This window comes from Eleutherodactylus coqui, chromosome 5, assembly GCF_035609145.1.
Source record: "Eleutherodactylus coqui strain aEleCoq1 chromosome 5, aEleCoq1.hap1, whole genome shotgun sequence".
In the NCBI taxonomy this organism is placed as follows: Eukaryota; Metazoa; Chordata; class Amphibia; order Anura; family Eleutherodactylidae; genus Eleutherodactylus; species Eleutherodactylus coqui.
The window spans coordinates 198,795,037-198,803,459 of NC_089841.1; the positions used below are offsets into that span (position 1 = coordinate 198,795,037).

The 8,423-nt window shown below is 42.3% G+C and overlaps 1 long non-coding RNA gene across 1 annotated transcript; it reads right to left on the minus strand.

Annotated features, from left to right (window-relative positions):
• Positions 1 to 1,333: 1,333 nt before the first annotated feature.
• Positions 1,334 to 4,486, minus strand: LOC136627041 (uncharacterized). The gene is made up of 3 exons (XR_010792737.1): positions 4,308 to 4,486; positions 4,153 to 4,231; positions 1,334 to 1,516 (listed from the first exon to the last, which is right to left on the minus strand). It is a non-coding gene; the product is annotated as an uncharacterized lncRNA (long non-coding RNA).
• Between the last annotated feature and the right edge of the window lie 3,937 nt (positions 4,487 to 8,423).

Consider the following 8,423-nt stretch of genomic DNA (forward strand, 5'->3'; position numbering starts at 1 on the left):
TTGGCTCCAGCGCTGTTATCCTCTGAAGATCGCACGGCATACGTAAATCTCACACTTTTTCAGATTCTTGTGCGCACACTTTCCCATAAACGTGTGTGGTAGAGCACACAAACGGCAATCTGAGAAGAGATTTTCATATGCCACCCGACCTTCATAGGGTGACAGCGTTGGAACCAGGGAGTATAAAAAAATACATCCCCCGGCTCCCTGTCACTTCCTCTAGTAATACAATAACTTATGGGGCTGTAGGGAGGCGACAGGATCCCTTTAAAGGAGATGTCCCGCGCCGAAACGGGTTTTTTTTTTTTTAAACCCCCCCCCCGTTCGGCGCGAGACAACCCCGATGCAGGGGTTAAAAAAACCACCCGCACAGCGCTTACCTGAATCCCGGCGGTCCGGTGACTTCAATACTTACCGCTGAAGATGGCCGCCGGGATCTTCTACCTTCGTGGACCGCAGCTCTTCTGTGCGGTCCACTGCCGATTCCAGCCTCCTGATTGGCTGGAATCGGCACGTGACGGGGCGGAGCTACACGGAGCCGCTCTCTGGCACGAGCGGCTCCATAGAAGAAAGCAGAAGACCCGGACTGCGCAAGCGCGGCTAATTTGGCCATCGGAGGGCGAAAATTAGTCGGCACCATGGAGACGAGGACGCTAGCAACGGAGCAGGTAAGTATAAAACTTTTTATAACTTCTGTATGGCTCATAATTAATGCACAATGTACATTACAAAGTGCATTATTATGGCCATACAGAAGTGTATAGACCCACTTGCTGCCTCGGGACAACCCCTTTAAACTATTTGAGAGACTATTGAAAGTCTGGTTCTATAATCTGCCCTGGGGTCTCCACCACCTTGAGGATCTAGGAGTGTACAATATTTTCTAGTTACGCTCCAGACAGTCATTATATAGGTAGTGTATATATTGCTCACCTATGAGGGTCCTTTGATGGCTATTTGAGGAAATGAGAGCAAGTTGAGAGGTAGGCATGCATGAAATTGAATGGACTTTTTTTTTGCCTTGGAGCCTTCACCAACCTATGGAGGTGTATTGCAGAATACGCCCTCTATTATGACATGCTCACATGGGATTACTTTACATGAGCTGTCTTGCCTGGAGCTAGACATAAAAGGAAAACGTTCCTCTGTCATGGGTTTGGTGTAGGTATAAGTAATTTCCCTGCATTGTTTCACACATTGTAGTGCAAGTGGACAGGCTTCCTGTGAGACACGTGTAAAGATCTGGTGTAAAGGAAAAACTAAATACATCGAAATAGGTCATCCCTCCCTAAGTAATGTGTACTTAAATGCCCCTTTAAAACAGGAAGGAAGGTGAAACTTACAGCCTCAGCTTTATTATACATCAAAAGTAGCCACATGTTAATAATAGGCATTGTACACCATTGTGAAGCCCGTACGTAAAGGTAAGCCATGCGACTGCTATGGGGCTGCAGAAGGAGAGAGGAGACAATCCATTCTTGGTTGCTCTTTTTCCCATGTAATAGGTCTGTAGAGCCTGCAAATGGATGAAAATACAATATTATTACAAACAAGGAAATGGTAAATGTACTTGGAAGGAAAATGGGATGGTGACACTTTGTGTTGTAGCTAGTTAGAAGAGTGCTAGTGTCAGGAAGCTCCTCAAAGGGCCTAATTTTTATTTTTGCAATGGTGCCCCATTGTACTGTATGCACACAATTGGTTGTGCACAGTGTAGATGAAGGTACGTATGTGCTAGGTGTCCATTTCTCCTCTGATCTAGACTGGGCTGAACTGTTATCGGGAAATGAAAAGTAAGTACACCTTAAGGCCCTTTTAGACACAAGAATCTTGTGAGCGATAATTATTGCGTGTAAATGTGGGGCCATCTTTCACTTTTCCGCTGAACGATGATTTTATGTTCAGCATAAAACCCATCGTTCAGTAGAAGAGCTGATATCAGGGACCTCACGCTGTGTTCTCCAAGGGGAGCTGATAACATTGTCTCAGCTGTCAGCCCCGCTGCAGAACAGACCACTAGCTGTTTGCTGAATAAAGCTCCAAAAAGCTCACACGCATTAATAAGCTACTAATTGGCATTAGTACCAATTAGTAGTTTATGCAAAATTATTGCTCAAAAGCTATCTGTTGAGCGATCATCTAAAGGGCCTTTAGGAGAAGGGAGGTGGAAAGTAGTGAAAGTGAAAGAAGTCATAATGCAAGGAGCAAGCCTGTTGGCAGTCATTCAGTCTATTGGAATACATTTCAGTTGAAACTAAAAGTGCTTGACATCATTTGTCCTATTAATTTATTGCCACTGCAATGTGTATTTTAGCATGGTTTACCATAATCACTGGCACAGGTAGCCGTTCTAGGAAATATCCCTGAATCACTGGTTTGCACACACAGGGGCACATTTATGACACTTTTTACACCAGTTTCTGCACAAGTATTCGTGCAAAAGAATTGCAAGTTTTCTGCTTTCGGCGCCGTCCCCGGCATTTTTAAAAAGCAGGCGGAGCTTGTCAGGAGGGGGTGTGGTCACCAGAAGTGACAGATTTATGTAGAATTTACGCCTTCTTGTAGCAATGACCTGTAGTATGAAAACAAGATTTAATGCATGCGATAGGGTATCACAGATACCTTTCATTTCTAGAAGTGCGCCATTCTGTAGAATAACCCACCGCTGTGTAGAAGGCGAGGAGCTCACACATAAGAAGAAACTCAAAGCGGCTCTATCTGCAGCAGCGCATCATGCAGTTTAATTATTGGATAACCAGGCGCATTACCCGTCTGTCAGTAAGGGTGGCTTCATACGACCATATGCACAATTGCGCAAGCTTCAGCGCAGCGTATTTGTGCTGTGAGTAAGGTTTAATGATAGAATTGTACGCATATCGGCGCATAATACTTGACTTTTTGTGCACACCAGGCCAGTTTACACACAAGCGACACCCCTCTGCCGTAATTTAACCCTTTTCAATCCAATCTGTATCCTGGTTTTCCTAGGGGGCTTACTCTTTTTCTGCCGTTATACAACAGCGCTATATGCTGGCTAAAGCCAGTACTGCATGAGGTGACACGTTGGATAGGCACCGACAGCAGAGAGGCTTGCAATATACAGTAAGAGAACCTCGACGGATGTCTTCCAACATCGGAGCTGAACAGCCTTAAATCATAATGTGTTCAGAGGTCAGACAGTGAATTGGAACGGGTTAAAAGGCAATTTAGCCTAAAGAGATCCAGATGATCATACACTTTTTTGGCATTCTTGGTGCACAAATACACAGGAAAATAAAGCAGATCTTATTCTTTACATCACACACGCAATGTGCCTGCAAAACACGGAAATGAGAACAAAGCCATTGAACTCATTGGGTTCTATTTTCTGTGTATTGCGCGGGCAAATAGAGTTGTCTGAAGAAGCTCCAAAAGTAGCAAAAACAAGTACAATAAATATAAACCTATACATAACTGGAAAATGTAAGACGATTCTCCTGGAAACACTTAGAAACACTTGAAAAAGACTTTATTGTCTACTGGAACTATTGCGTACGTCTTCTATAATAAACAAACACTAAAGTAACTTCACATCATGCAACATATTTTCTTTACTATTGATGAAAACGTATACATGTTTATTATAACCAGGAAATGTAGCCAAACTGTAGAGGTTTTCTAACCCCAGCAATTTCTGCAATAATCGGGTATGAAGTGAATAAATAAGAAACAAGGGCCATTGTGTACTTTGTGAGCTTATAGTTATAGAAGGCAAGCCAGTCCAAAGCTGGATGTACAGTCAATCCATTACCTGGGTAGATAATAATCGACCCCTGTTCATCCTGTTGTGTACAGCAATAGACTACTGCTGGTGATGCTAACCGTTCTAGAGAGATTGCACAATTGGTTGGCTATAGTGATGTCAACAGAACAATCATCAGCAACAAGAAGCACATTGAAGCTTAGTCTGTATAGAGCGAAGAGAAAGGCAGATGACGTAGATTGTTACTGTACAACTTTGTACTTTATCACAGAACTTCATGTACGTGAGCTTCGGAGGAAAACAGTCTGTACTACATAAGCTTTGCATCCAACCTATTTGTATTTCAGGTTTCGCAAGTGTTCCCTTGGGCATTGGTGGTATGTCCAAAGGAGGTTATGTAATAGTCTTACTTGTTGCTTCACGTAGGCACCCTGGCTTCCTCAGGCTATGTCCTTCTTTTGTAGTTTTCTTGTATCTATATTGCAGTTTCTAGAATAAGAGATGACATTGAGTCGACGCAAATGTTTGCATATAACTAATGCCAGAAACCACTTCAACAAAGTACCGTTGTCCTTCATAATAGCTAGTAAAAGGCAGAGCCAAGTTGGACTTCTTTTGTATGCGACGGCAGCCAACAACTTCAAAGTTGCTTCCCTTTATAACTCCAAATAAACGCTAGTAAGTTTCTTTCCCCTCCGTATCATCAGACTTAATTATTAGCATTAGGCCAAGAGCTGGCAGCCGCCTGGCATCACATGATTGCATTTCAGTTTCAGAAAAGGTCAACATATGGCACAAACACTGCTCGAGTTATACAACCTTGTACTCTGATCACATTGCACATGCTCCAGAACGCATTATGCAATGTTATGTTCGGTGATTAATGACTCCTTGCACAAGAAGTTTCTCATTACAGTTTCCAGCATCCTGGGAATGATTAACGCAGTGACATAACTCTCGTCACATGAATATGGAAGACTCAAGCCAGGCTTCAGAGTAATGTGTTTCACTAAGACGCAACATCTTTATTGGAGTGCAATATACTTGATTTACAATGGTTTTAAAATTGCCTTTGTCCCTGTCAAGATTTGACTTGACATTTACAGAACTGTGCACTTTTTCTTAAAGCTGGATTGCCACTTAAACAACTTTTAGACAGTATGTCAAGAGCTCCCAGAACTGTCTACCTCCAGAGCAAAAATAAACCGCCTTAAAGAAAAATAGCTTGAGAAAACAGCAGAGGACAATGTTCTGGCTGGATTAAGGCAATGAATGAAAGTGATCTTTGTAATCGCGTGATTAGTCATATTTAGTCACCTTCTACTGTACGATTGTACATTCTGATGGTTAGAAGCCAACTACAATAACTTATCTAAAGACTTGAATTGTAATAGAACGATGAACAAGAATCTTGTAGTCTCTTCGGCTACTCATACAAAGTACACGGAGAAAGTCATGCAAATAGAATGTTGTGGTAGGCCAGCTGACTTACACTTTAGTTGGTCATACATATTTGATAAAATAAATCTTGTTATTTGTATAGCACCAAGTTATTACACAGCACTTTCAGGTAATTTATTACCCCTCACCATGCTGGGTACTCCTTTTACCGACCTCAGAAGGATGAGTCAACCTTAAGCCGGCTACCTGGACCAAGCGGGGATTGAACCTGCAACCTTCAGGTCGTGAACGAGAGCTTAGGACTGCATTTCTACTGCCTCAGCACTCTGCACCACACGAGTCAATTTTTCTATTGAACTGAAACATGCCACATACATGCTCAATGCTGTCATCCATTGTGGCTGGGAGAAATAAGAATCCGGTATGTTGGATTTCAGCATGCTGACTTTAGTTCCAATGGGACATGAACCTCTGCTGCAAGTGTTTGATACTGACTTATTTTTCTCTCGCCACGTAAAAAATATGCACGCTCGGTCATGCATGGCATGTTGGGTTATATAGTTATCATCTGACATATTTCTCATATGTATGGCCAGCTTTAGTCTTTATGCAGTGATCCTGGGAGCACTATCCAAAAATGTCTTTGAGCTTATAGTGTACCTTCAAATCTATACAGTTCTCACGGATCCTGGTGTGTAATAAGCTCAGACTTTTCTATAAAACGTTTTGAGAAAGGATTTCCAGAATACACATGAAAGGACCTACACTATTAATCCGGCTATAAAGGCCCATTTAGACCCAAAGCCGTCTTTTAAATGATAACCGTAGCGGCTAAATGCACGGATGTCATGTAGTGTTCATGTACAAGTCGTTCATCGTTCAATTCTAGTTTTCTTGAATTAAGTGATGAACTCTTATCAGCGGTGCAGCTGTTATCACAGTCGGCAGCACTGATAAGATTCTTTCAGCTTGTGTCCCGCTGGTAGTTCACAGCAGGACGCCGGCTATAATCGCGGAGAACAATACAGCTGTTTGCTTATGCAGAACAGCTGTAGTGTTCGCCGAGAGATAGCGGCAGTGTCCTGCTCCACCTGCATATCTCTTAAATAGCTACTTAGCTACTATAGACTTTGCAAAGATGATTGCTCAAAACTGTCCTTTAAACTATAGTTTGAGCGACTTTTGAGCGATCATCTGTCAGTGTAAATGGGGTCTAAGACACAGTTTTCAGTAAGATAAAATCTTGCTGTAAAGCGTCTGCGCCTTATCGTCCAGAGACAGGGTCGCTGACAAATCCAGAGAACCCTGACTGCTGCCTTAATGATTCAGCAGTGCGCTGATCGATCATCGGGAAAACTCTGCAGCCATACAGAGCGCTGCTGCTCTTCCCGCTCGATCAGTCCCATCCAGCAGATAACGCTGGAGATCATTCACCTATATCTCCCGGGGTGCAGGGCCTTCTCTGTACACACAGGGACAGACAATAGCAAATATCAAAGGTCTTGCAGTAGCAGCAGGACCATGGATGATGTCAAGACCGTGTGACCAGGAAGCCGCTAGAGGGGGTCATGTAATACTATATGTGAATGTGGGGATTTAGTGATAAAATCTTTGTTTAACATGACAGCTGCAGGTATGTGTGTATGTATATGAGCCGTGTGTGCGTGCATGTAGCATAGATGTATGTGAATGCTGCAGAGCTTGTGTGTATTTTGCAGAGCTGTGTGTGTTGTGCGCATGTACAATGTGCATGCAGTAGTGCTGTGTATGTGTACAATGCAAACGTATGTGCTTGCACCATTGTTTGAATGACACACTAGGTTTAAAGGTGGACTCACAAGAGCATATATGCAAAAATGCTGACATAAGTGCAGCACATTTGCGCCGTGAACAATGCACTTTTGCATGCATTTTTGCGCATATTACTGTACTTTTTCCACTTGCAGGGCCATTTCACATGGGCACGGGACACAGCCCAGCCCCAATTTAACAGGCTATTTAGCCTAATTAGTTCCAAATTTGTTCTTTTTCCTATGAAATTGCACAGCATATTGCGCTATCATGCGGGCATTGAGTGCGCACCGCCCATAGACTTCTATGGGGCCTTCAAATACGCACAAAAATAGAGAATTCTCTGTATATTGTGCATCCAAATACACCCCTGTGAGTCCGCCCTAACAGGAGCTGACCGTTCACTGTTAACCCCCTTTTCTATACTAAAACACCAAAGTTAATGACAGTAGCCCTTCCACTTTGTTAGACCCCCAGAGACATTTAAATGAGTCTGAAATATATTTTCTGTTGTCTAAACCTGGGGTGCCTCTTATAGTCCAAAAAATACAGTAATTTGGTTTGTGGCTCTAAATATATAGTTTGACTTCAGTACAAAAATACAAAAGAAAAGGCATGTCTAATTGAAGAACGTTGTATCATGTGCGCATATTCACCTCCGTATAGTACTGTGTACCAAATTACTGTTATCCTCAATGCAGCTAGTGTTTGATGGCTTCTGCATCTCCAACTTTCTGTAGGTTGCATTGCAGTTGAGTCGTCAATCTATCCTACTAGGAACTGTTGACCTTTTTAGCTATTTGGCATCCCATAAATACTGAAAGTTTCCAAAAATACTGAAATACTAGAATAGTGGGGTACAAATGGTGCCATAAATTGTGTAGACACATACTACCTATGACAGCCCCTGCTGTAAATGATGGCCGGGAATCATGGAAGAAAATGTTACATTTAAACAAAAAAAAAAACACAATGGGAAAAAAAATGACCTTTTCCTCTTTCTACCTGTAATAATCCATTAAGATGATTTCATAGAAATAACTTCTGGAAGAGGAGAATAGTTGAATCAGTGAATTAGGTAGCATAAGGTCAAAGTCAGTAAGAGCAGGAATGGAGCCAATCTAGATGCCATTTATAATTGGTACATTTTTTCATGCTATTTCAATCCAGCTCTCTATCAGTCTACAGGATCCTCTGGATATGTCGGAAACAATCAGTCCTGTAGAAATTCTACAGAGAACACAACGGCCAATTTAATCCTGATCGACTCCATTTTTGGCTCACAGAAGACTCAGAGGCGGAGCCTAGTAAAGCGAGCAGGTCTCCTAATATAAGTAGTGTTTTGGGGGGGACTTTTGCAACTAGTTGCGTTGCATTAAATCACAGGATTTTTTTAAAAGTAGGGATTGTTTTCCTTAGACATGTGCTTTATACCTTTAAGAAAACCCAACAAGAGGGATTGCATCGAAGATGGAATGGAGGCAGAAGT